This window comes from Sus scrofa, chromosome 8, assembly GCF_054392235.1.
Source record: "Sus scrofa isolate SSC_HxYL_T2T_F1_AM1 chromosome 8, Sscrofa_HxYL_maternal_Yorkshire_Landrace_v2.0, whole genome shotgun sequence".
NCBI lineage: Eukaryota > Metazoa > Chordata > Mammalia > Artiodactyla > Suidae > Sus > Sus scrofa.
In genome coordinates this window covers 132,799,377-132,826,749 of record NC_139390.1, presented here as the reverse complement: position 1 = coordinate 132,826,749, position 27,373 = coordinate 132,799,377, and the positions used below count along the sequence as shown (strand labels likewise).

General features: G+C 35.1%; 1 protein-coding gene and 1 non-coding gene across 8 annotated transcripts in view; one reads left to right on the top strand and one right to left on the bottom strand.

Moving 5' to 3' along the window:
• Positions 1-27,373, top strand: part of GRID2 (glutamate ionotropic receptor delta type subunit 2) — a 1,344,144-nt gene that overhangs the window by 767,133 nt on the left and 549,638 nt on the right. The gene's annotated exons all lie outside the window — the stretch shown is intronic.
• LOC146401058 (U6 spliceosomal RNA) lies at positions 11,246-11,350 on the bottom strand. Its single transcript, XR_014813900.1, has one exon. It is a non-coding gene; the product is annotated as a U6 spliceosomal RNA (small nuclear RNA).

Genomic DNA, 27,373 nt, shown 5'->3' with positions numbered 1-27,373 from the left:
GTGATTTAAGGCTACAGACATGGAGAAGGGGAGATATCCCTGGGTTATTCTCACGGGCCCCATCTAATCATATGAGGCCTTCAAAGCAGATGAACTTTCCTGTCTGTATCAGAGAGATGAGAGAGAAAAAGCTGGAGAGAATTTTGATTTGCCACTGGTGACTTTGAAAATGGGAGAAGGGAACCCCAGACCAAGGAGTGCAAGCTTCCAGAAGCAGGGAATGGTGTTCAGCTGATAGCCAGCAAGAAAAGGAGGCTCTCTGTCCAACAACCCCAAGGTACTGACTTTAACCAATCATCTGAGCGAGAAGGAAGCTGATCCTCCCTAGTGTTCTATCAGCTTCTTGATTTCATTCTTGTGGGAACTGTACTGGATTTTCGACCTACGGAATTGTAAGATTTTTGTTGTTTAAGCCACTAAATCTGTGGGCACTTTGTGAGGACAGCAATGGACAATTAATGCATGAGGTTTGGATTTGTCTGAACCTTTATTGTTTTTACAGTGCCTAGAATCATATTTACACACATGAAGGTGTTCAGTGAGTATCTGGGGAACGAAATGAATTGATTTGTTAATATATTTTAAGAAACCCTTGTTCATCTTAACAAAGCCCGTAAAAGAACATAATTATTTCCAGTATTTACAAAATATGATTGCTCGTGAGATTATCAAGAAGGAACCTCAGAAAAAAAGGGGTTTAATTTTACCACAAATATTTCAAAACCTTGTCAGTATAAACTTTCTATTCGAGTTGTCCTGTTAGAATTCAATCCCCATTCAAGTTCAAAGTGAGTTTTATGTTTTCTATGTTTAAAATATTGCATACCTAGTACCTAAAATATGGTTTTAAAACCGTGGATTAATTAAATTACCTCAGGTAGGCTTATTTTGGTTCCTCTTAAATTGTCAAAAATCTATTTTTTAATTGAACTGTGTAAATCACTTTAACAGCTTTTTTTTCCTGAAAATATTTAATGATGTTGTGCCTCTGTAGCACACCCCATGAACTTAAAAAAAAAAAAAATCTAATTTAAAACTCTAAAGGTGTGATTTTTATGTGTGAAAAGGTTCTTACTTAGGCAAACTATATTCTATTATCCTAAAATAGACTGCATTATCAATTCAAATGTATAACTGATCAAATTAGAAGAGGGCAATTAAAAATAGTCATCTAAGCAACTATTAATTAGCTTCAAATTTAACTTTCTCTGTACTCCACTTATGTAGAAAGAAACAGAAGTTTGAAGCTAATGCTACATTATCAAAAGTCAAAACAGTTTTAAAAATATGCCTGAAGGCGTATTTTTCAAGTTTACTCTAGTCTGAGTATTCTGAGGGAACGGTTACTCAAATCTGAATCTCCCAATACTTGAAATATCAGAAACTCCAGGTTTCTCCATCTCGATGTCACTCTCCGTATAAACAGTTTCATACTTCAGAATTGTTGCCAAAAGATAACGCCTTCTAGAGAAAAGGATTTGTTATTTTTACCTTCTTTTTCTTTATTTTTTATTACAGCGGCTTTCAAAGGGTGGCTCCTGAATCAGCAGCATGAGCTGATTCACTGTAGAAAGTGTTGGAAATGCAAATCGTGGGCCCCACTCAGCTCTCCTAAACCATAAACTTGGCAGTGGGGCTGTGGTATATGTTTGCTAAGTTCTTCAGGTGACTCTGATGCATGCTTAAGTTCAAGGAGCACTATGCTAGCCCAGTGAATTTCACAGGGTCATCTACTCATTAATTGAGCAGAATTAAACCAAAAGGAGAAATGAGAAAAATAAGGTAAACTGGGTGGGTTATGTAAAGGACCATACATTTCTGAAAGTTAGTTGCCTGAGGTATTGTTGCATGTATTTAAAGTATCTAAATTTCCACAGATTTCCAGTTTACTAATAAGGAAACTGGGTAACAGGGTGTTCCACTTGGGGAAAATTAGTAAAAGAGAATCTGTAACCTTTTAAAATGTTTGCACATTTCAGAGTTCCTGTCATGGCTCAATAGTTAACGAAACCAAACTAGTATCCATGAGGATGTGGGTTCAATCCCTGGCCTTGCTCAGTGGGTTAAGGATCTGGCCTTGCTGAGACCTCTGGTGTAAGTTGCAGACAAACAGTGTTGCTGTGGCTGTGGGTTAGGTCGGCAGCTACAGCTCACAGCAGCGATTTGACCCCTAGACTGGGAACCTCCATATGCCATGGGTGGGGCCCTAAAAAAAAAAAAAAAAGACAAAAAAAATGTTTGCAAACTTCATTTACAGTTTTGTTCTTCTCTTTTATCTGTGTCTGTCAAATCTATGTTAAATACAGTACCAAACAATGTATCATGAGGGCAAGATAATGATTTTATTGCCCCTTTTAAAGACATAAACATGTCCTCCTCAATACTGAAAAAAAAATAGTAGTACACTCTCTCAATCAATAGATGTTTCCTTTATGATGGATTTGTTCTAATACGTCTAAAGAGTCCCTGTAGCTGCTGAGAGCACTCAATAGAAGGCCCATTAGGGATTTCTCATGGCACCCAGCTGATAGATTCATTCAAACAACTACTCAGTAAGTGCCCACAAGGTATTTAATTACTGCCAGATACTGAACAGGATGCAAAGGAAAGTAAGGCAATTCTCTGTCCTCAGGATTTTATAATTTAGCTGGGAATTAAAAATAAAGGAAAAGGACCAAATATTTATCTCATACTATCCTGTGCCAGGCAATGAACAGAACAGGAGCCATAAACTGTATCAATTAATCCTTGCAAGAACTCAGGGAAGATGGCATTATTCCCAGTTTACAAAGAAGAACACTTTAGTCTGAGAGATGCTGAGAATTTTTTCAAATACATCCAATAAGGAAGTGATGGAGGTAAAATTTAAAATCAAACTGAGGGAGTTCCCGTTGTGGCTCAGGTGGTTACCAACCCAACTAGTGTCCATGAGGATCCAGGTTTGATCCCTGGCCTCACTCACTGGATTAAGGATCTCGTAGCCCTAAGCAGTGGTGTCGGTCATAGACAGCTACTCTGATCTGCCTTTGCTGTGTCTGTGGTGTAGGCCGGCAACTGAAGCTCCGATTCCACCCTTGGCCTGCAAACTTCCATATGCCAATGGTGCAGCCCTAAAAAGAAAAAAACAAAAAAAAAACAACCTGATTTTTTAAGTTCCTGTAGTTTCCCCTGTACCACATCTTGTATGAAACATAAGCAACAATAAGTGCCTAAATGCGTGATGCACATTACTTGCCAGAGGGAGATTATAGAAGGAGCAGTAGCTGGATGGAGGAAGAGAAGACTAAGACTTCCCAATAAAAGTTCAACACAGAAATTTATTGGGTGGGAGTAGGGGAGGTCATGGCTTGAATAGGAGAAAAAAGTTTACAGTTATTCCAGGAGGGAGACACTGTTAAACAGAAATGCATAGACAGGGATGAAAAAGGCAAATTCTGATAGAGTAATGAAATCAGCCCAGCACATTTTAGGTGCCCAATAAATGGTATAGAACGGCTTTGCTTGGCTCCAGCTATGTATGAAGGCACATACTGTACAAACGATATAGCGAAGAGCATCATTTAGATTCTCTTAAGTATATGTATTGTCTGTATCCTTGTACATTCAGCCAAGGATTTGTGGCCTCTAGTTGTTTTGGATTTAGTGTTGGATATACATTATCATTCCTCATATAAGGGAACATTCTTCTCTCTGCAACTAACAGGATCCATTCACCTTAGTCCTATTACCTCTCAAAGCAAACCTCACAGGTACATTTTCAATAATTTTCTCAAGATCTTAGAGCTGAACATATTCCTAAAAGTATCAAGTCTCCTGGGTATTGTTTGCAGATACATTTGTCAGAAAAGCTCAGTTTTACCCTGACTATTCCAGTTTTCATTCAACTTAGTTTTAAGGAAATATTTGTGATAATTATGTTTGAAGAAAAGATGCATTTGGTTGGTCTATCGTATTAACTTCAGTGAATTTCGATATGACTCAGTATTTATTTTGAAACAAAGTCCCCATGTAGAAGGAAATTTTAAGGAGAAATTTCAAAAGAGCCTTTGTTTTACTCTTTTTAAAGCCATTTCTGTGTAAGAAATAATTTGTCCTTTGGTCACTGTGAGTTTCAAAAAGACCTCCTTTGATAAAATAGCCATTCCCCAAAAATCTTTGATCTACTATGGGCAATGTCATTGTTCCCAAAGAAGGTAATAAAAGCAGCAAGACAATAACAGACATTATCTTTAGGATATTACAGTTATAATTAACTACAGATACAAATCAATTTTTAATTTACAGACATATGATAAGGTAAGCAAAAGAGGAGTTGATAATGCTTTACTTTTATATGACAAGGGATATATTTAAGATTTGCAAACATGGTGTATGGTACTTTGAAAAAAATGGAATACAAATATGAGGTACGGTACTTTTAAAAGATAATGGGTGAAGACTGATGTCAGCATCATGGCAACATGAGTCATTCCCTTGTTCTCTGCTCTTTGACTTACGACAAATTAAACATCCAATGTCCAAATAACCAAATAAAAGTTCCTCTGTACAGCATATCAGAACACCCCAAAATGGGTGGATTGGACCCCAAGGAGATTGCATAGCAAGGGAAGTGGTGGCAGAGGCAGTGATGGCAGAGAAGGTGACAGCCAGTCCAGCAGTGAGCCAGCATGACCTTTCTGGCAGAAGAGGCAGAGGGTGAAGGTGGTTAAGTGGAGATCTGCCTGGCTACTTGCACTGCAGCTGGAGGGACAAGTTGCCTTCTCTGAAGAGTGACCACACTGTCTAGGGGGAAGGAAAGGAAAGGAAAATTGGCAGACAAAGAGAACCACAGGAAAACATCTCCTGTTGTTTGACCTAGGGAGGCAATGGAAATGCCCTTGGGCCTCTGGGACCCTTCGTTCCCTCACTTTAAGACCCCTTACAAGCTGTAGGCACACCCAAAGCCACAAGTGCTAATGCTAAGTATCCCCCTCGCCCAACCGTGCTACCACACATTGCTTTTATTTTTATTTTTTAAAATTAGTGTACTCCCAACCTTAGTGGTGAGTCAGGTTAAGAGAAACCAAAAACTTATGCTACAGTGCCACCTTCTGGAACACAAAAGGAAGGCTCCCAACTACTACCAACCTGTTGAATTATTAGAATCAAAGTAAACAAAGACCTGCCTAAATCAAAACATGTTCACTATTTTAAGTAAGGCAGCAGGGACACTTCTATCCTTTACCATGAAAAGCCATGCTAATATGATATCACAAAAAGGGATAATTTTCCATCAACTAAACCCAAAGTTGGAATATTGTAATTTAAAATAACTGTCATGAAAAAATTGAACAAGCTACATGAAAACTCAGAAAGGCAATACAATGATCTCAGGAATAAAATTAAGGAACAGAAGGAGTAAGAAAGAGTACTTTACCAAAGAGATAGAAATCCTTAAGAAGAACCAAAAAGAAATTCTGGAGCTTCCTCATCAATAAATGAGATGAGGAAAGCATTAGAAAGCACTGGGCATAGAACAGATCAGATGAAAGAGAGAATAAGTGAGGTCAAGATTAGAAATATATAAATGATTCAGGTGGAATAGAAAACTAAGATTTTTAAAAAGTGAATAAACACTACAAGAATGATCTGACTCCATTAGAAAAGCCAACATAAGAGTAATGGGTATCAATGAAAAGAAAATAAGAAGAAGGAAGCAGAGAGCATATTTAAAGAAATAATAGTTGAGAACTTCCCAAACCTGAGGAAGGAACTAGAAATACAACTCCACAAAGCTAATAGAATATCTAATTATTACAAAGCAAAGACTCTCTTCAAGACACATTATGTTAAGTCTGATAAAATTCAATGATAAAAAATTTTAAAGGCAGCCTGGGAAAAAAGGACAGTGACCTACAAAAGAATCCCCATTAGACTTTCAGCAGATTTCTCAGCAGAAACTCTCTCCTAGGTAGGCTAGGAGAGAGTGGAATGATATTCAAAATATTGGAAGGGTAGAAACTGCTGGCCAAGAATACTGCTAGCCAAGAATACTCTACCTGATGGCAAAGTTATCCTTCAAATATGAAGAAGAAATAAAGACTTTATCAGACAATCAAAAGCTGAGTGAGTTTATCACTAGTCCTGCCTTAAGAGAGATTTCAAAAAGAGCTTTTAGAGCTAAAACAAAAAGATGAAATATACAAAACTGATTGATATGATAGTCAAAATTAAAACACCATAACTATTTTCTTAGAGTAGTAAACTCTTAACTATGGCTTAGGGTTACTGGAAAAGAGCATTAAAAATAACTATAGCTACTTCAACTTGTAACAAACTCATAGCATAAAAAGATAATTTGTAACATCAAAAATATAAAGATGGAAGAGCAAAAGGATGGAATTTTTATAGGTGAGTGAAGAAAAATGGCATCATCAGAGTAAAGACTATTTTATCTATGAGAGATTTCATGTAAACCTCATAGTAACCACAAAGTGAAAATCCAGAGCAGAGACAAAAAACAAGGATGGAAATTTTATAGGTGAGTGAAGAAAAATTGCATCATCAGAGTAAAGACTATTTTATCTATGAGAGATTTCATGTAAACCTCATGGTAACCACAAAGTGAAAATCCAGAGCAGAGGCAAAAAACAAAAAAGAGGAGACTGAGGAAATCACCTTGAAACCAACAACTATAAAAGTAAACAGGAACATAATGAAAAAGAAACAAAATAACCAGAAGGCAAAAGATAAAATGGCAGTAGTAAGTGCTTACATATCAATAATCACCCTAAATGTAAATGGGTTGAATTTACCAATTCAAAGCACAGAATGACTGGCTAGACAGAAAAAACAAACAAACAAAAAAACAAGCAAACAAAACAAGACTCAACTATATTCTGCATGTAGGTTACTCATTTCAGTTCTAAAGACTCATACAGGCTCAAAGTGAAAGAATAGAAGATGATATTCCAAACAAACAGACACAAAAATACAGTGGGTGTAGTCATACATATATTAGACAAAATAGACATCAAGCCAAAAAAAGATAATAAAAAAAGGTCATTATGTAATTATTAAGGAGTCAATACATCAAGAAGACATAACAATCATAAATATATATGCTCCCAACACCTGAGCACTGATATTCAACAACAGGAGGAACTTGAAAAGATCTGCATATATATGGAAACTAAATAACATACTTCAAGACAACCAGTGGATCAAAGAAGAAATCAAAAGGTAAATTAACAATTATCTTGGAGTTCCCATTGGGGCTCAGGGAATTAAGAACCTGATATAGTGTCTGTGAGGATGCAGGTTTGATCCCTGGCCAACTCAGTGGGTTAAAGATCCAGGAGTGCCACAAGTTGCGGCATAGATTGCAGATGTGGCTTGGATCCAGTGTTGCTGCGGCTGTGACATAGGCCTACAGCTGCAGCTCCAATTTGTCTCCTAGCCCCAGAACTTCCATATGCCACAGGTTTGGCCATAAAAAAGAAAAAAATATCTTGAAACAAATGAAAGTGAAAACACAACATATCAAATATTGTGGGGTGCAGCAAAAGCAGTTCGTAGAGGAAAGTTAATAGTAATAAACACATATATTAAGAAATTTAAAAGATCTCAATAAAAAAACCTAATTTTACCTTCAAGGAACTAGAAAAAAACATATAAAGCCCGAAGTTAACAGATGGAAGGAAATAATAAGGATAAGTGTGGAAATAAATGAAATAGAGTCCAGAAAAACAATAGAAAGGATTAACAACATGAAGAGACAGTTTGTTGAAAAGATAAATGAAAGTGAAATTAATAAACTTTTAACCATACTAAGAAAAAAAGAGATGCAAATACAATTAGAAATGTAAGAGGAAAAATTACAACTGATACCACAGAATTACAACCGATACATAGATTATGAGACTACTATGAGAAATTATATGCCAACAAAATATATAACCTTAAAAAATGGATACATTTCTAGAAATATTTAACCTACTAGGACTGAATCAGGAAGAACTAGAAAATATGAACAGATCAATAACAAATAAAGATAACTGAATCAGTAATCAACCAGCTCCCAACACAGAAAACTCTGGGACTAGGCAGCTTCTCTGAAAGAGAATTTAAAGAAGAAATAACATCAATCCTTCTCAAACTATTCCGGAATATTGAGGGGGAGGGAAACTTCCAAAGTCATTCTCTTAGGTCAGTATTACTTTGATACCAAAACCATATAAGGATACCATATAGACAACTACAGGCCAACATCCCTGATAAAAATAGTTGCAAAGATTTTCCACAATATATTAGCAAAATTGATTCAGTAATACATTAAAAGGATAACACGGCATTATCAAGTGGGATTTGTTCCTGGGATGCAAGGATGGTTCAAAGCAAATCAATAAATGGAATATATTACTCAATGAAATGAAAGATAAAAATCACATGATGATCTCAGTAAACACAGAATAAGCATTTGATAAGATAAAACATTGTTTCATGATAATTTCAGAGACTGTGTATGGAGGGAACACACCTCAACATGATACACACCATAAGTGCCAAATCCATGGCTAACAGAATACATAATGTAGGGAAACTTAAAGTATTTTTACAAAGATCAGGAACAAGGCAAAGATGCCCACTCTTACCACTCCTATTCAATCCAGTACATGGAATTCCTAGCTAGAACAGATAGGCAAGACAAAGAAAAGGCATCCAAATCAGAAAGGAAGTAATTTTTTTTCTGATGATATGATCCTATATAAAGAAATTCCTAGAGAATCAGTCAAAAAACTGTTGGAATGATAAGCAATTTCGGTGAAATGATACAAAAATCAATTGCATTCTTTTTTTGTTCTTTTTCTTTTTTGGCCACACTTGCAGCATGTGGTGGTTCCCAGGCCAGGGATCAAACCTGCACCACAGTAGCAACTCAAGCCACTGCAGTGGCAACACCAGAGCCTTAACCCACTGAGCCACAAGAGAACTTCCATTTGCATTCTTGTACACTAATGAAAAGGCATCTGAAAAATAAATAAAACTATTTGTCAAAAACAATAAAATACTTAAGAATAATTTTTAACCAAAGAAGGGAAAGATCTGTACAATGAAAACTACAAAACTTTACTGAAAGAAATTGAGGAGGATACAAACAAATGGAAAAACATCCCATGTCCATGGATCTGAGGAATTAAATTACCATATTACTCAAAACTGTGTATAGATTCAATGCAGTTCCCATTAAAATACCAAAGGCATTCTTCTCAGAAATAGAAACAATTCTAGAATTTGTTTGTAACCACAGAAGACTCCCAATAGCCAAAGCAAAGCTGTGAAAAAAGAACACAACTGTAGATATCACACTTCTGAATTTCAAACTATACTATTAAAAAAATAGTAGTAAAAGCAATATGGTACTGGCACAAAAATAGACACATTGAACAATGCAACAGATTAGGAAGCCCAGAATTAAACCCTGGTGTCTAGAGTCAACTAAACTAATTCAGGAATACACTAAAAGGGTAACAGAGCAGGATCAGGGGGGATTTGTTCCTCAGATGCAAGGATCTTCTTCAGCATTATCGTTAATACTACCATATGAATATTTTTTTCATGGTTCTAGGGAGGCTCTGATTGTTCGTTCAATATGTGTGCTTTCACTGCATCGCTTTTGTTCGGTACCTCACTAAATCATCCGTGTATCCATTGGGTTTTCTTAAAGAAAAAAATTAAACTAAGATCTTCTTGACTCTGCTTTAAATGTTTTTTTTCTAATTTTGTTACAAAAGTGAAATATAATTAGCATATATAGCATTACCATCATATTTCAACCTGAAATTTCTCATTTGGAATTTTTTATTACCATTTATAGTCTTTAAAACTGTAAATATTCATATTATTGACTGCTAAAAAGCAGTAACTTTTAAAAATGATTGATGGAATAGAAAATCTACAATAAATCAAATTTCTTGCCCCCTCACATAGTGAGATCCTCTTCTCCTTGAACTGGAAGAATGATACCCCTCTAAGTGTTGACTTTTCTTGCCTTCTTCAGATGAGCATATTTATAATTACGCACGTCCAAACTTGTCAAATTGTCTTTGCATCCCTCTTTTGTATCATATTTTAAAATTACATAGCTTAGAGAGCTCAGTGGTTTCATAGTTTGTTCCCCAAACTAAAATGTCTTAAGGGAATAATCTGGCACTTTTCTTTTGCTTTTGTTAAAACCACATCAAACTCTAGTGTCTTTACATAGATTTTTTGTTTATATCCCTGATATTTTTAGAATTTTATATGGATTTCTATATTTTATTAAACTACATCTGAAAAAGCACCATTGATTTCTTTAAATTGGAATAGCCATTGACTTAATAAAGAGGACTTAAGTAAACTCTCAAGGAAGATCTTATTCTTTATTCAAGATTTACTCTCTCCTCAACTCCATTCAGATATTTGGCAGATTGGATGGCCCTTGAAATTCTGGTGCATCACCTGACAATTTCGATCATACTTTCAATTTTGCACAACAAATATTTGATATGTTCCAGGCTTTGAATCATATCTTACTCTCAACCCTAGAAACCTCCTTTACTTGGCTCTCAAGAACATTTTTGAATTTGAAATGTTTTCTTTTAGCTTTCTTAACGTTGTAGCCAAAGCTAAAGAGATGGATTTTCTCACGAGTGTGTAATTTTACAAATATAATTTAGGACAAAGAAAAATTGCATTATTTAGCAGAATGACACAGTTTTCTAGCTGTAAAGCCAGACCATCCTTTGACCTATTTTTTTTCTCTTTTCTGTTATTATTTTAACTGCAGTTCTCAATTAGTCTTTGAGCTCATTCTTTTCTTTGAATTTGCAGAGACCTTTTCTCATGAAGCTTTAAGTAAATGTTAAAATATAATTTTCAAATATATATAATTCTAAATTATCTTGCAAGGTAATTGTGATTTTTATTAAGGCAAATCAGAAAAATTGCAAAATTGCAAAATATTTATCTGGAAATAAATCTTAGTGAGATTGTATTAGCTCTGAAAATGATATAACCCAAGTTTCAAAAAATCAAATGAAGATAAGTAACTGTATATTTAACTATATATTTGCTAAATAAAATTTAAGAAAATTAGAGAAAAGAAGACATAGTTTATTTTTGATTTTTTTATTACTCAATTTATTACATTTATAGTTGTACAATGAACATCACAATCCAATTTTAAAGGATTTCCATCTCATAACCTCAGCAATTCCCCCCACCCAAAAATATGAAATGCTTCATGAACTTGCATGTCATCCTTGTTCAGGGGCCATGCTAATCTTCTCTGTATTGTTCCAATTTTAGTATAGTGCTGCTGAAGTGAGCACAGAAGACATAGTTGATTTTTAAATGGAGGTTTTTATTGTTTTCTTTTTTCTTTTTTTTGTCTTTTGTCTTTTGCCTTTTTAGGGCTGCACCTGCGGCATATGGAGATTCCTAGGCCAGGGGTCAAACTGGAACTGTAGCTGCCAGCCTACACCACAGCCACAGCAACAGGGGATCCAAGCCACGTCTGCAATCTACACCAGAGCTCATGGCAACGCTGGATCCTTAACACACTGAGTAAGGCCAGGGATTGAGCCCATGTCCTCATGGATACTGATTGGTTTCATTAACCACTGAGCCACAACAAGAATTTTCTTTTTTAAGAAAAAGTTGAAACTGATGAGAGTCTTTATAAAAATCGAATGATATTATTCTATGATAAAAAAAGTATCCTAGAAAGAATTCAGTCCTGTTTAAAGATCAGTTGGTAATAAATGCTGTTTTGTATAACAGAGCCACATTTTTGTACAGCCAAAATTAGATCAACATTGTTAATCAAGTATATTTTAACAAAAATGAAAAATTAAAAAAAATTAAATTTAGAAAGAAATATGATTTATCTGCTCTGCCTGCTCTGCATACTAGAATCCTATATGCATTAATAACCTGTCTTCATCACAGCCTGTATATCTACTTTTCAAATGCTGAGAGAGACCCTTTCACTATAGCCTCAGTACTTAGAAACACCAATTTTTTGAATTAATTGAGCCCATGTGATGATTTTTTAATATAAAATTTTAAATTTTTATAAATTCTGGTTAAATATAATTAATGTTTTACAAATCATAAATTTTGTATGATGGTTATTCTAACTCTTCAACCTCTCACCTTTAAAGATGTTTTAAAATATCTTATTTAAAAAATATCTGTACCAACATTATTCAGATTTGTATTTTTGTCACATTGAGATTTGGCTAGTTGTCCTCTCTGTGTCCCCAGCTGGTTTTGTTTAAGGCCAGTCTGTCCTGGCATATCAATTCTTTGTGTCAAGGAATATGTAACTATTCATAAAAGTACCAATCTCAGCTTTCCATTTATTTCAAGTTCATTTTAAGTATATTTTATTTATCTATAACATTTCAATAAAATCTTGCATCTACTATATTCTGAAAAATGTGAGCTAGTTTTTGCTTATTAAACTCAGAATGTCTTCTATTCATTTCTGCATGAACATTCAGAATTCTTTTTATGCTTTCTCAGTGTCTTTCTGTAATAGCAATAACTTCCCCTTTGCATTCTGCATTTCTTAATTGAAGTATAGTTGATTTACAGTGTTCTGTTAATTTTTTGTTGTATAGCAAAGTGATTCAGTTATGTGTGTGTGTGGGGGGGGGTGAGAGAGTGTGTTCTAGTTCTAATTTCATTGATTTACATACAGCTATCCAACTTTTCTAGCACCACTTGCTGAAGACACTTTATTTTTTCCATTGTGTATTGTTGCCTCCTTTTTCAAAAATTAATTGGACCATAGTTTGTACAGATTTGTTTCTGGGCTCTCCATTCTGTTCCATTGATCCAGTTCTATTTTTCTGCCAGTACTACACTGTTTCAATTACTGTAGCTTTGCAGTATTATTTGAAGTCAGGGAAAGTTATGCTTCCAGCTTTTTTCTTTTTTTTTTTCCCCTCAGGATTGCTTTGGCAGTTCTAGATCTTTTATGGTTCCATATAAATTTTTGAATTATTTGTTCTGTCAAAAATGTCATGGGTAATTTGATAGGGACTGCATTACATCTGTAGAATGCTTTGGGTAGTATGGCCATTTTAACAATATTAGTTCTTCCCATCTAAGAGCATGTCATATCTTGCCATTTCTTTGAATCATCTTCAGCTTCCTTTATTAATGCTTAATAGTCTCGGCATGTAAGTCTTTCACCTCCTTGGGCAGGTTTATTCCTAAGGATTTTTTTTTTAATGTGATATAAAAAGGGATTATCTTTTTACATGTCCTTTCTGATATTTTATTGTTGGTGTAAAAAATGCAGCTGATTTATGTATGTTAATCTTATATCCTGCTATTTTGCTGAATTTGTTTTATTAGTTCAGGTAATTGTGTGTGGAGTCTTTAGGGGTTTCTAAATATAGTATCATGTCTTCTGCATATAATGACAATGTTACCTCTTCCTCTCCAATTTAAATACCTTCTATTTCTCTCTCTTGCCTGATCACTGTGGCTAGGACTTCTACTACTATGTTGAAGAGAAGTAGTTTGAGTGAGCATCCTTGTCTTGTTCCAGATTTTAGCAGGAAGTCTTTCAGTTTTTCATCATTGATTATTATAATGGCTGTGGGTTTGTCATAAATAGCTATTATTATATTAAGATATGTTCGTTCCATACCCACTTTCATAAGAGATTTTTATCATGAATGGATACTGAATTTTATCAAATGCTTTTTATGTATTTATTGAGATGATCGTGTGGTCTTAGTCTTTTTGGTGTGGTGTATCGCATTGATTAATTTGTGTATGTTGAACCATCCTTGTGAACTTGGGATGAATCCGAATTTTTCATGGTGTATGATCTTTTTTAATATGTTGTTGGATTCAGTTTTGTTGAGCATTTTTGCATCTATATTCAGTAATGTATTCTGCATTTGAAGATTTGATCCTAATAGGATGCTATTCAGTTTTTGGGGGGCAAGTTAGTATTCTTATGGATATAACCATGATTTTGGAAGAGAGAAATAGTAATTTACCCACACAGAAGCTGGACCCATTACTTTATTAGCATTGAGCTAACTGCACTGTAAATCATACTGCAAATCAAAGTGAATTATGTCTACAGGAACTAGCATACTAAACTAAACTACTGTAGACACTTTATTCATTAGAGAATAATGACTTAGTCTGTAGTGAGGGTATATGTATATTTATGTATTTTAAAACGCTGTGCTATAACTGTGTCTGCAAAACAAAACTCTCATGCCAGTAAAAACCAGATCACTCCATTTCAAAATTGTGGTGATCAGATCACAGAATGCTATTTACTTCAACTGTGTTCTTTCCCTTAATTCTCACAAGAAAAGTACTACTAAAGTACTTTTAAAGAAAGTCTTCAAGGCATCTTGGAAGAAAGGCTTTTGAAGCTTGTCATCCAGCCTGCATTATGACTGTTCTTAAATTTCCCTAGAGAGGAAAGCAGGTGATTCTCAAATTGCAGCCAAATAGTGCATCTCTGGAGTCTGATGCAGACCAGGGAATTGTTAGCTAATAATCTCTGCTGTCTGACATTTGCATTCTGACCTAAGTAAACTGTTAAATTGTGCTAAATATGACACTATCCTGTGAAAGAGTGCTAAGTATTTAAGTAAACTGTGAAACATATGGGAGATCCTAAATCAGTTTGTAACTTTTAAAAATGGACCAAGAAAGTCCTGGCATGTATTTCCAGGTCACTACATGAATTAGGAACCACAATTGTGCCACACAGCATTTATGACCTCAACACTAGTGACAAAAACACAGCTTAGTCCCTTTGTATAATTCCTAATAAAAGTTAATTCTCAAGAAGAAAACTGACTAAAGAGCAAAAATACATACAGTGATCTTCATAATATGTTTTCTTTTTATCTGCCTGGAAATAGTTAAAACAAGACTTGATACGTCATTTAACAAATTAGCAAACTGATTCTTACTATTGAACCTAGAATGGCATATAAGAAACAAAGAGGAGGAGTTCCCGTCATGGCACAGTGGTTAACGAATCCAAATAGGAACCATGAGGTTGCAGGTTCAATCCCTGGCCTTGCTCAGTGGGTTAAGAATTCGGTGTTACAGTGAGCTGTAGTGTAGGTCACAGACGCAGCTTCGATCCCATGTTGCTGTGGCTGTGGTGTAGGCTGGCGGCTACAGCTCCAATTGGACCCCTAGCCTGGGAACCTCCATATGCCGCGGGAGAGGCCCTAGAAAAGGCAAAAATAAAAAAAAAAAAAAAAAAAAAAAAAAAAAAAAAAAAAGAGAGAGAGAGAGAGAAATAAATAAAGAGGAGGCAAATTTCAATGATGTATTTCAGGATATAATTGGTAGCCTATTCTCAAGGCTGACTCTATCACTTGGAGATCAAAACAAAATAAAACATTGTAGTAAAATAAAAACTATGTTTACCGATCCCCCAAATCAATTATTTTAAATAGTAATCCATTACTCCAAATGGAAAATGGTATGATAAGAGTAATTTGGCTAAGGGCATGAGTTGTGCCACAATTATTGGATTATAAATAGCAACATTTTAATAAGTGTAAAGAAGTTTACTTCAAGTAGATGCTATTTTTAAGCAATCAGCTTAAAATGACTATTCTTTTGTCGTGTCTTTTATGTAAAGGTGTATGGCCTTAGTTATTTCTCCTGGAATATTACATGTCCTCTGGCAGGCACAGTTGTACTTTTCATATTCCTAATAAGCATCCAGTAAAGTTAGGCTGAAATCTCCCTTAGAACAAAGAGCAAGTCTGTCGTGCTCAGTGGAACAATTCCAGTCCTAGTACTGTTGCCAGTATATTTCAGGTGCTCAAAAAGTTTGAATGGTCTTGTTAAATCAATTGAATAGATGTAGAATCAATGCCAAGTCATCACACTCAGACCTTGATGAGGATATTGGTTTTTTTTTAAAAAAAAAAAAAAAACATTGGATCTTAAAATGATTAAATCTGCAATGCGAACGTCACCTGGAAACTTGTTAGATACGCAGATTCTCAGACTTCATGATAGACTTTCGATATCAGAAATTATTGGGGTGAGCCCAGCAATCTGTTTAAAACACCCTCCAGGTGATTCTAACGTGTGCTAAAACTGAGAATCACCAAGGTAAAGAAACCTCACGACTCTCTGCATAGTGACATCAAAGCTTTTTAGAATTAAGAGAGTGTCTCAACAGTCTGTTATAGAAAGACAACTCCTGTGGACAGATTGTGCATAATTTTAATTTCTCAAGAAGTTTTCTACTTCTTAAGAACTGCTTTATTTTAACTAGAGGAACTAGTCCCTCTTCATGTGTAGCAAATTGAGTGTTTTGTGTAAGGAGGCTGACTTAGTTGGTGGTACTAGTTCAGATCCTGAGATCAGAACTTGGGTACAGATGGTGTATTAGGGAGTTGGTCCCAAAAAAGCACAAGTGGGGAAGTGATAAACATGAAGGAGTAAAGAGAAGAGCCAGTCGAGGATGTGTTACCGAGTTCCCGTTGTGGCATAGTGGAAGTGATTCCGACTAGGAACCATGAGGTTGTAGGTGCGATCCCTGGCCTCACTCAGTGGGTTGAGGATCTGGCATCGCTGTGAGCTGTAGTGTAGGTCACAGATGTGGCTCCGATCTGGCATTGCTGTGGCTCTGGCATAGGCTGGCAGCAACAGCTCCAATTAGACCCCTAGCCTGAGAACCTCCATATTCTGCGGGTGCAGCCCTAAAAAGACAAAAAAAGAAAAAAGTTTTTAGGAAAAAAAAAAGAATTACTAAGAACAGATCACAAATGTGATAAAAATAGGGTTCAATCCAACAGCAAACCTTCTGAGAAACTCTGTGTGAAATATACTTTAGAATCGTCCCCATGGAAGGTAGGGACTGGAGCCTTTATCTCCTTCCCCCCATCCCCATTGGCTGAAAGTTTTCCTACAGTGATGCTAACATACCCTCACATCTAGGTTATGTTTTGTATCTTCAGGCAGAGAAGATGAGAGACACAAGCTCTTGAAATGGGACATGTCAACATGTTGGAAACTGTTTTCACATCCAGTTGCGGGCAGTTCACACAGCCTGAGAGGCTGTGAGGCAAAGCAACCCTCTAACATGATAATTCTCACTTCGTTCATGATAATCATTTAATGTCTATTATGAGATAGGTTCAGAGTTAGTGGCTGGGAATTTAAAAAGTAGATAAACCATCATCTGTGTCTTAAGAAGATTGTAGGGTAGTAGAGACGTAGACCAAAAGATAATTAAAATATAATTTGATATTTTCAGTGGTGCGACATATATTTATGTATATTTTTATATAAATTTATAAGAGGAATTTACTGGGGAGAGGGTGTAGGGATCGTGGTAGACTTAGAGGTGATGATGATAATCATGGGAAAGGGGAATCCTCAAAGACACTGAGAGGCTGACCAAGTGTCTTTGGGGGCAAGGATGTTATAGACAGAAGCCAGAATGATTGCAATGTGAATGGAAGGTATAAAAGAGAAAATAGTCATAAGCAATATTTGAGAAGACTGTCTGTACAAGCTGGTTGAGTGGTTATGTGTCAGGTAGAAAGAAATCTAGCATCCCATAGGTGGTACATTGAGAGATAACGAAGGCACAAGCCTGTTGCAGATTCCCCAAAGATGAAAGAAGAAAGGGACCCAAAGTTCTATTGAAATGAGCAGGCCCTTTTTTTGGAGGATGAGTGCATGTTTTACTGCAGAAGAGGAGATGAATGAAATCAAGATGATGTGTCTTTATCTGTAAAATGGGGAACATAATAGCACTGCCTTCAAAGTGTTGTTAGGAGACCTAACTGATGGAAAGACACTAAAATCTTTATCACTGCTTCTCACAGGTAAGACAAACCCCACAAATATATTATTCAAATAAGGATTTTGTTTGCCTATTTTGCTTTGGATTTTAGAGGGGCAGTTTTGAGGGCTTGAAACCATGCCTACCTGTTGATCTTTATTCATTACCACTTTAAATAGGAAATAGTTACTTGTGAAGTTATCAGGAAAATGGGCTAGGGGAGCTAGTTGAAGGTTGAATGCCACTGCTATGGGAAATGGAGAGATGTAAAACTTATGAGACATATACACAGAAGAATTGCTAGTTGGAATCTAGTGTCTAGTAAAGGTTGGAATCCATGATTTCGAGTGACACTAAACCACACAGCTGTGTGATTCATTTCTAGGAAAGGTGGAGGACTATATTCTAAGACATGTAAACAGCATTCAGGGTAACACTAGTTATTTTGCAGAAATTCTGCAGTATAAACACAGATAGATAAGCATATATATAAACAATTTTATCATGAGGTTTAAGATAAATGAACATTCTAAAATGGGTAAGAAGGATTTGAATATTCTAGCATTATGCCATCACAGCCCAGGTTCCTTTGTCAAACTCTGTAATTCTGTTCTACAAATGACATTTTGTTTGAGCAGTTAGCAGTTGGTGCCTCAGTTTCAACTGACATTTTGTTACTAAACACAGTTCTAACACCATAAGGTGATTTGTCAGTGGTAAGAAAAAGATGGTTTATATTTCACTATAGTGAAATAGCACAGACGGGAGAGTCAATTGCTTGGAATTCTGGAGAGTGTCCATGCTGTCAAGTCCAACACCACTGAAAACATTTTTTTACAGTAGACTGCAAGGTATAATTTTTATTTTAAAAAAAAGCTCTGAAAGAAACTTAGAAACATCAAAAAGCTCGAATGTATTGTTTTGATTCTATAAAAATTCAAGGATCATACATCCCTCCCATCAGCTTAAATATCTTGAGAATGGCCAACACAATCACTTTAGGAATGTGTCTATGGAAGTTCACATTTTTTGTTTCTTTGTTTTTCTTTTGGATACTTTGTGTATTGAAACTAATAAGCCTTTTTGCATTTGTTTTTCCCCTGTGAAAGCTTTTGATTCTAGAATCATCAGCATTTTTTACCATTCTTGATAGTTTAGAAAGCAGATTCCCTATGAAATACTGAAAAAGCCCAGGGATAACAGAAATATCAAACTAGGAATATGTTTTAATAGGTAATAATCAACTCATAGGTGGCTTCATCAATGATAAGCTATTGATAACCCAGAATAGGCTAATGATTAACGGACTAACAGCAGAAATTAAATGATTAGGCCCTTTTTGGAAGATAGGATGAGTAATGCATGTTTTACTGCCTGGGAACTTCCATATGCTGAGGATGTGGCTATAAAAAGCAAAAAAAAAAAAAAAACCCAAAACAAAACCCTATCATTTAAACTCAAGCCCAGTTATTTAAATTTTATGTTGTTTTTCTAATACCACATAGCTTCCAAGTTGTGAGGTGTTTGACTTTGGATATTTGAAATGTGTTATTTCTATACTTCATTACCATGAAAATAATCAAGATCTCCTCAGTTGATGAAATATGAATTGGGTCATTTTCTGATTATTTAATTTTTTGAAATTAAATTCTATCTGATGTCTTTCTTTTGATACAAGTCTATCAAATACATTAGCCCTAGGTGAAGTAGAGATCTAAAGATGTATAAACCCAAGTTAGGGCTATATAATTATCTTTTTCCTACAAGCAACATTTAGTGAAAATCTGCCTTGTGCCTGGCAACAAGTTTTATTGAAACTCTGTGATCTGTCACTGATTATTCTTAGGGTATAGACCAGTGATCAAAATGGAATTCTCACTTCTGTGGGGCTTATATTTTGGTTTGCAGAAAGAACTTATGTGTGTGTGTGTGTGTGTGTGTGTGTGTGTGATGTGGGATAAGTGCCTGAGGGGAGCAAGGATGGGTATTGTAGAAGGCATGCCTGCTGGAGTGACATTTAGACAGAAAGGGAAGGAGGAGCCATGTGCATGTCCTGCGTGGAAGAGCAAAGCAGGGGCAGGCAGGACTGTACAGAGGACCAGCAAGAAGGCTAGTCCCGCTGAAGCACAGGGAGTAAGGGAATAAGACACAAGATACCCTCACAACCAATTACATAACCACATACTATTTAATTAAGGCTGGAATAAAAGTTTGTTCACAGTGTTAGAGAGTGCAAGAGGGGGAAACAGTAAATACTGCCTGGGGTTAGGGATGTAGGGGTGAGAAAGGATTTGACATTTGTTTCAGTCTTTGAATTTTGAGAAATGCTTTGTCAAGGAGAGAGGATGGAGAACAGATCAAAAGGAACAGAGCAAAGGCATCCAAGTTCACAGTTGTGAAGGGCCTGTATGTTGCCTTTTGATGTGATCAGCAGACTTCCCTATAAGATTTTATTTTCTTTATTTGCTTCAAGAGAGCAACAAAGCCTTATTTCATAAATTCCAGCAATTAAGTGCCATTGTGTCCCCAAATCATCATTTTATGTCCTGATCATAACCCAGGAAAGAACTCTTATTTATTTTTGACAGTTATACTTAAGAGTTAATCTACTCTGCCAAGAGTCATTTAGCTTTTAAAACATAAATAAAACAAATATTTTAGTGTAATTCCTTTCTTGTGCTAAAGTGAACATATTAGAACATAAAATAGACAAGGCAAGGGATGAATGATCCTTCAACAAACACTGCTTTTCCTAATTGTTTGGGGATAAGGTACCTTTAATCGTACAGGTAGAAGAACCTCAATGAAAGCAAAAACTCACAAAGGATTAAAACAGTAACACAGTGGTCCCCCACACTGGAAATAATTGTCAAATATCAATATATGCCCCCTCTGGCAAAGTGTTGAAATCCTGAATTCACTTTTAATCACTGTTTAATCTCTGTTCAATGATAGGACACAGGAAGGTGGTCTATGCCATATAATGAACACAGATTCTCAATTTTCTTATGTTAGCACCCGTCTTTCCACATTAAGAAGCATAGCAGGTAGCATACTCCTGGCCAGATCTCAGCAGTGGCATATTTCCATCTCCCAGGGGGTGTGGGAAGACCCAACTGCACAGCAGTAACAATAATTCTAGCATATCCGTTTATGAAATAACTTTGGCAGTAATGGCAAGAGGATTTGGATGAAAGTGTATTTGTGGTCTTCCAGCTGGAAGATCAGAGCAGAGATTCTAAAGCAAAAGGCACAGAGTGGGATGGCAGATAGTGGCTGCTTGGATAAGAACAGAAGAGAGTTGAGGATCCATGCTGAGCTCCAGGGGAAGTGCAAACAAGACAGTCCTTTCAGATTATCTTCATGCTGCCCACAGTCAGGGCGAGAGATTACTGATGCCATCTGCTGGATATACTTGGGATTTAAAAATGAAATCTGCACAAATGATACTCCAGTGGCTCTTTATCCTGTGACTGCAGTTCTTCTAGTGAGAAGGAAAAACAAAACAAAGTCATGTACCTTAAGGCTGAAACTTTGTATCATCACTCTGCACTTTAGAGAATTATAATATTTAATTGCATTTTTTTTTTTTAGCAGAACTCTGTGGTGGTACAGTTTAGCCATATGTGACACTCAGGCAACTGGACGTTGAGTCTGTACTATAAATCCATGAATCTCTTACTAAAAATCTACTATGTACTGTAAACTTTATAAATAATACACTAGCTTTATGTATTTTATTGGGAGGAGGTAGTGCTTTGGTTTTGTCTTATTTTAATTAGAAATGAAGAACATGATTAAAAGGAAAAAATAGCAAGTATCGCTATTTCATTAGAACTATTACGTATGATTTTGGGTTTTATATAAAATATGGTAATTCAGTGTTTTTAATATATGTTTTTCTTCTGTGGAAAATTTCCTTTGTTGCACTTTCTGTAGGATTATTTTAAGACTATGATTTTAAAATTAGAAAATTACTCATGGTGCATCAATAAAATTTTACAACTCTTAGAAATGTGTGGCTAAATTAGCATTGATTCTAATCTACAACTCCCCAAAAATACTAATCCTGTGAGATTTATAGTGGGAAAAATAGTTTCTATGAACAAATATATTTTGGAGTATGCTACTTTCTACATATATTATCTTGGAGTTCCATAAAGCACATTCGTTAAAATACGAGATATTGGATCTACTAATCTCAAACTGATGCAACCTATTGCATTTGGAGTAGATAAGCAATGAGATCCTTCTGTGTAGCACAGGGAACTATATCTAGTCACTTGTGATGCAACATGATGGAGGATAATGTGAGAAAAAGAATCTATACATATGTATGACTGGGTCACTTTGCTGTACAGCAGAAACTGACAGAACATTGGAAATCAACTACAATAAAAAATTAAAAAATAATGAACTAAACAAAAAAATGAGGTATTGGTATTTATTGAGAGTTTACTTTATGCTATTTTTGCATTTAATCTTTGTCATGATTCTGTTCTGTGGGCACTATCATTAACCCTAGTGACAAACCTAGTGACAGTTCTGAGGCTTACAGAATTGGTAATTGGTTGAAAGTCACAGTGTAAGAAAATGGCGAAAACTCTCTGACTTTAGAGCTCATGCTCATGAGTCTGAATCCATGTGCTTAAAATAATAATATCTGAAATAATATTACACATTAGTATGGCCTACACGTTTATTATGTTCCAATATTGTTATTAACCTGTAAAAGCTTTGAAGATTAATAATACAGTAACGACATCTATTTAACTTATCTTTACTTGGCATTTCTATATCTATTTGGCTGCGTGATACTTCCAAATTTTAGTGGAAATAGTATCCCACAGAATACAGTTCTGGAAATGCTGATATAAGCTCTAGTATTGCAATAGACGTGGAGCCAAGAAGGGAGTATTTCTTTAGTATTTCTCTGGCTACTTGCTCCAAATAACTGCTGTTGTCTTTCCCCAGGCATGCCACTCACAGGATTTCACTTGACGCTTTGGAAAGGGCAGGAATAGGAAGCAAACACCTGATATCTTTGCTGCTGCAGGTGCACAGAGCACAGGAACCCTTTGCATAAATGTGTAATATAGTATATCCTGCAAAGGGAGTGAGCTTAATTTAGTTAAGCCACAAGGTTGAGTGAAAAACAGCATGCTGCTATTATTGTTAAGTCAATTAAATTGTCCTCTGTGCCTGTAGGAACTGTTCCACATTTATTACCAGTGAGATACACGCTCTGGCAGTTTCTTTGCTTCGGATTGTCTTATATTTAGCACATCTAAAGATTTGAGAACGGATGATGGAAGACATGGTGATAAATTGTCAGGCTTTTCTAAAGATTCAGAAGTTCTAAAGTTCCTGCCAGTGACAGATGGTCTGTCCTTACTCATCGCTTGTCTTCCTGACAGGACTTGATTTTTCCCCCCTTTTTGGTGCAGTTTTCTTAAAGAAAGCTCAGCTTCTTGGGAGGTAGGGTATTCTCATTTGTTATAACCATGTTACCATATACTGATGTGGCAGCAACTCTCTGGAACACCCTCCATGCTCCGTCTGCTCTATGAGTGTACATGTGTGTAGTGATAAGAGAGAAGCATGGGGCAAGATGGGAGAGAAACAGATTACCAACAAAAATCTGTTGGTAATCCTTTCTCCCTGTTATTTTTGTAGCCCAACCTGCTAGAGTCCCTGTTAGTTTTTTCCTACTGATCTGCTACTTTCTTTTGATAACCCAAGCACAATGTGATCTTATGGACAGTGCCTATTATTATTATGGTAATAAAGTATATCTTATTTTTAGGAACTTCATTATTTCTCATAGCAATCTTTTTTTTTTTAATTTTAGTTTAAAAAGTACAGTTAGTGTGTACCAACTTGCTCGCTATTTATAAGAATCCATAGAATGAGACTGAACACCTATAAGAGAGATGGACTTAAATATAGAATAGGTTCCTACTGGGGAAAAAAGAAGACTGTTTCAATCAAATCACTTAATCTTTTTCATTGGCTTCAAATATAATTACTGCTGAAACAGGAGATGTACTACATAAGGTAAGGAAGACAAAAAAGGCAACAATTTTCTCTGTTTGAGTTCTAGTATAGCTGGAAATAAATATAAAGGCTTAAAATATGCTAGAATGTCTCACCAATTTGTTCTTCATCCTTTATCCAGAAGTAATTCAGTCCTTCAAGTTAAGAATGCAACTAGTTTGGTACAACATTACTTAGGCTGAAGTATATCAAATGGAAAGTGATGAACATGAATTAAAAATATAAAAAATCATCAGATGAATTGGTTTGGAATTCACAATAATTGTTTGATATTTGTTATCTATACATATAGCTGAGAATTTCTTTTTATGTAAATATGTCTTTCCTAAGGACGTTCATTATGTTAACTTGCTTTGGTTAGATGTGGGAAGCATAAACATTATTCCTCATGTTTATCTTTTCTTTCAACTCTACTGTAAATTTTACTTCTCTGGATAAATATATACATATACCTATACTACATACTTGTATAGGTACGGTAGTGGATTATATATAGATATCTATAAAATATATATAAATATATGCATAATATAAATAGATACATAGTAGGTTGCCAAGGTTGAGGCTTGAACTCCCCATCATCTTTTTATGCCCCTTACTAAATGCTCCTTCCATTGCAGATACAGCTACCTTTTTAATTAGTGGCTTTATACATTTTTTAATGATTTTTATTTTTTTCCATCATAGCTGGTTTACAGTGTTCTGCCAATTTTCTACTGTACAGCATGGTGATCCAGTTACACATACATGTATACATTCTTTTTTCTCACATTATCATGCTCTGTCATATGTGACCAGACATAGTTTCCAGTGCTACACAGCAGGATCTCATTGCTAATCCATTCCAAAAGCAATAAATAGTCTGCATGAAATTGGAGCTGCAGCTGCAGGCTTACACCACAGCCACAGCAACGCAGAATCCGAGCCTCATCTGCAACTAAAATGAGTAATTAGTGGCTTTATACATTACTTACTTTTAGTAACATTCAATTATGAAAAAAAAATCAGAGAAGGCATGCCAGCTCATTGGTTATTCATGAAGATGTTAACCTAGAACTAAGGGAATCATATCCCTCTTTTAGAGGCTAGTTCCTAAGATAAAGAGTGAAATCATTAATCTTCTGTGTACAACATAGACAAGTTTGAAAGATTCTTTATAATACAATGTTGCAGTAATACATAGATTTTAGTTGTGTATGCATGTATATTTTGTTATACGATTAAAGGGAAGAGACCACTTTGTCATTCTTAGGTACTTTCCTGATAGAATTTGTTTTCCTCCCCCAGTGACAATGGTTTCATAAACAAAGTCCTGAATGCTCAGTATTCATGAAAAGACTGAAAAATATGGTACAGTTTTGAAATCATGCTTTTATCAAATCACAGAATTTAAAATTATTCTAATGTGTAAGTTTATTAAAACAAATGTTTAAGGTTAGAAAAAGGTTAGTAAAAATGCGTTGCAGTAAAAAGACAGGCTAAGTTACTCTAACAAGTAGATCCAAAATACAATGTCTGAACATAGCAGAGTTTTATTTCTGTCTTAGCACAATACCACATCAGGGAGTAGGGGAAGGGGTCTGCTCCATGAACTCGAGTGATTGTGATAAATGAATTAGTAAAATAAATTACTAATTTATGTCATAATATGCTCATATTTTTCATCGTTTCAAATGTATACTGCAAAGTGTCATATTTTAGTGTAAAACCGAAGGTAAGGGTAAGACACCTGAAGCAAAGGGTCTCTTTGTAACTGACCTTAAGGAAAGGAGGGTGGCAGAGTAGGTAGAATCATGGACTTAGATGAAATACTTTCCTTTCTCCTTTATTGAAACACAAGATTGATCCTGTACTTATAGACTGTTTCATGCTTTACCTGAGTTTATTTCAAGACAGAGAATGCAAAGGAGGAGTAAATTTTATGGTCTAGACAACAAATCAATCTTACTGTTGTAACTCTTACCTTCTAGTTATTATATAAATGCTATTGCACAAAACGGCTTTTAAATAAAAGTTAATACAGAGTTAACAGGAATTAACTATGAGTTAACGCACAATTCTCATTGAATAAATTTTGCATAATCTTTCCACATGGTACAGATTTTCTAAATGGGGATAATTTAAACTGAGTCATCTCTTCACTTTACTACTAATATTGCTAAGAATTTACTAATACTGCTTCAGAATTAGTTTCAATCTATAGTTTGGCTTTCAATTCTCTTTTATCTGAATCCTTCCTATTTCTATATGTTAGCCATGTGTTTTTTTTTTTTTGCACATGTACGACATGCTTCTCTGGGCATTACTGGTATTAGGTGATTTTTTTAGCTAAAACTGAAAACTGCCATGGGTCATATTTTTTACATTGTTTCACCTAAAAGATGAACATGTGTGTGTTATGAAAAATGAATATGATCACTTAAAAACTGATAAAGTGTGTTAACTTCTATGATAATATATAATCTATAGACCTTAGTAAGGTCCTAGAAATCTATATGATGTATAATGAAATAGTATAAAATATATAGAAAAGTTTTTAAAAGATTCCACAAATAATTATATACTTTGAGAAAATATTGGATCACATAAAAATATATTTTCAAATTTATTCTCATGATTCAATGCATTTTTCAGTAGGCATTCCTCCATAGGACAGAGACTAACCCCTAAAAAGTAATTCATACTGTGTGACAATTCCTTTCTAGTTATAAGCATCTTCACTTAAAACCCAATCCTTTAGTATTATTGATGAAAATATCAAAACAATCTCTTAAAAAACAGTCTAACCTATTAGATATCTCTATGTTCCATGGCATGAATCATCAGAACATGATTTGGAATTTGTGCAATAAAACTTGATAGAATGGAAACTTTGATACAAAAGCTACCTCTGTCTCTCACACACACACACACACACACACACACACACACACACACACACACACACACGTTATTTTATTTTATTTTTCTGCCTAAGCCAAGGATCGTTTAGAATCAGTTTACTCAAAGTTATTCAGTCACGATTGCTACCTATGCATAGTTTACATTTCCTTTTACTTAACATTTCTTTCTATTTATATCATAAGCAAAGCTACTGAAATTACCTCCCCATAATTTGTACTAATGCAGGATTTATTGCTTTTAGTCTTTCATTCAGATAATTTTACAATTAGACCTCCTTTGAGTAGACATATACAAAGCTTTTCAGAACATAGAGAATTTTACTTGGTCAAGCCAATAACAAACATATACATGGGGAAATAGCAGATAAGAATGTTAAGTTAGAGCCAGATTAGGGAGGGATATGTACTTAGATATTTATTAGGTAGATAATAGAAGTGTGATGAAGGTTTATTTAGAATAGGAAATGTGATTCTAATTCTACTCTCAGTTAAATTACTTAATAGTATTATTTATGTTATTTTTTAGTTGAAACCTTTGTTTTTCTAGACTTTTGTTATATTTTCAAACTTGTGTAGC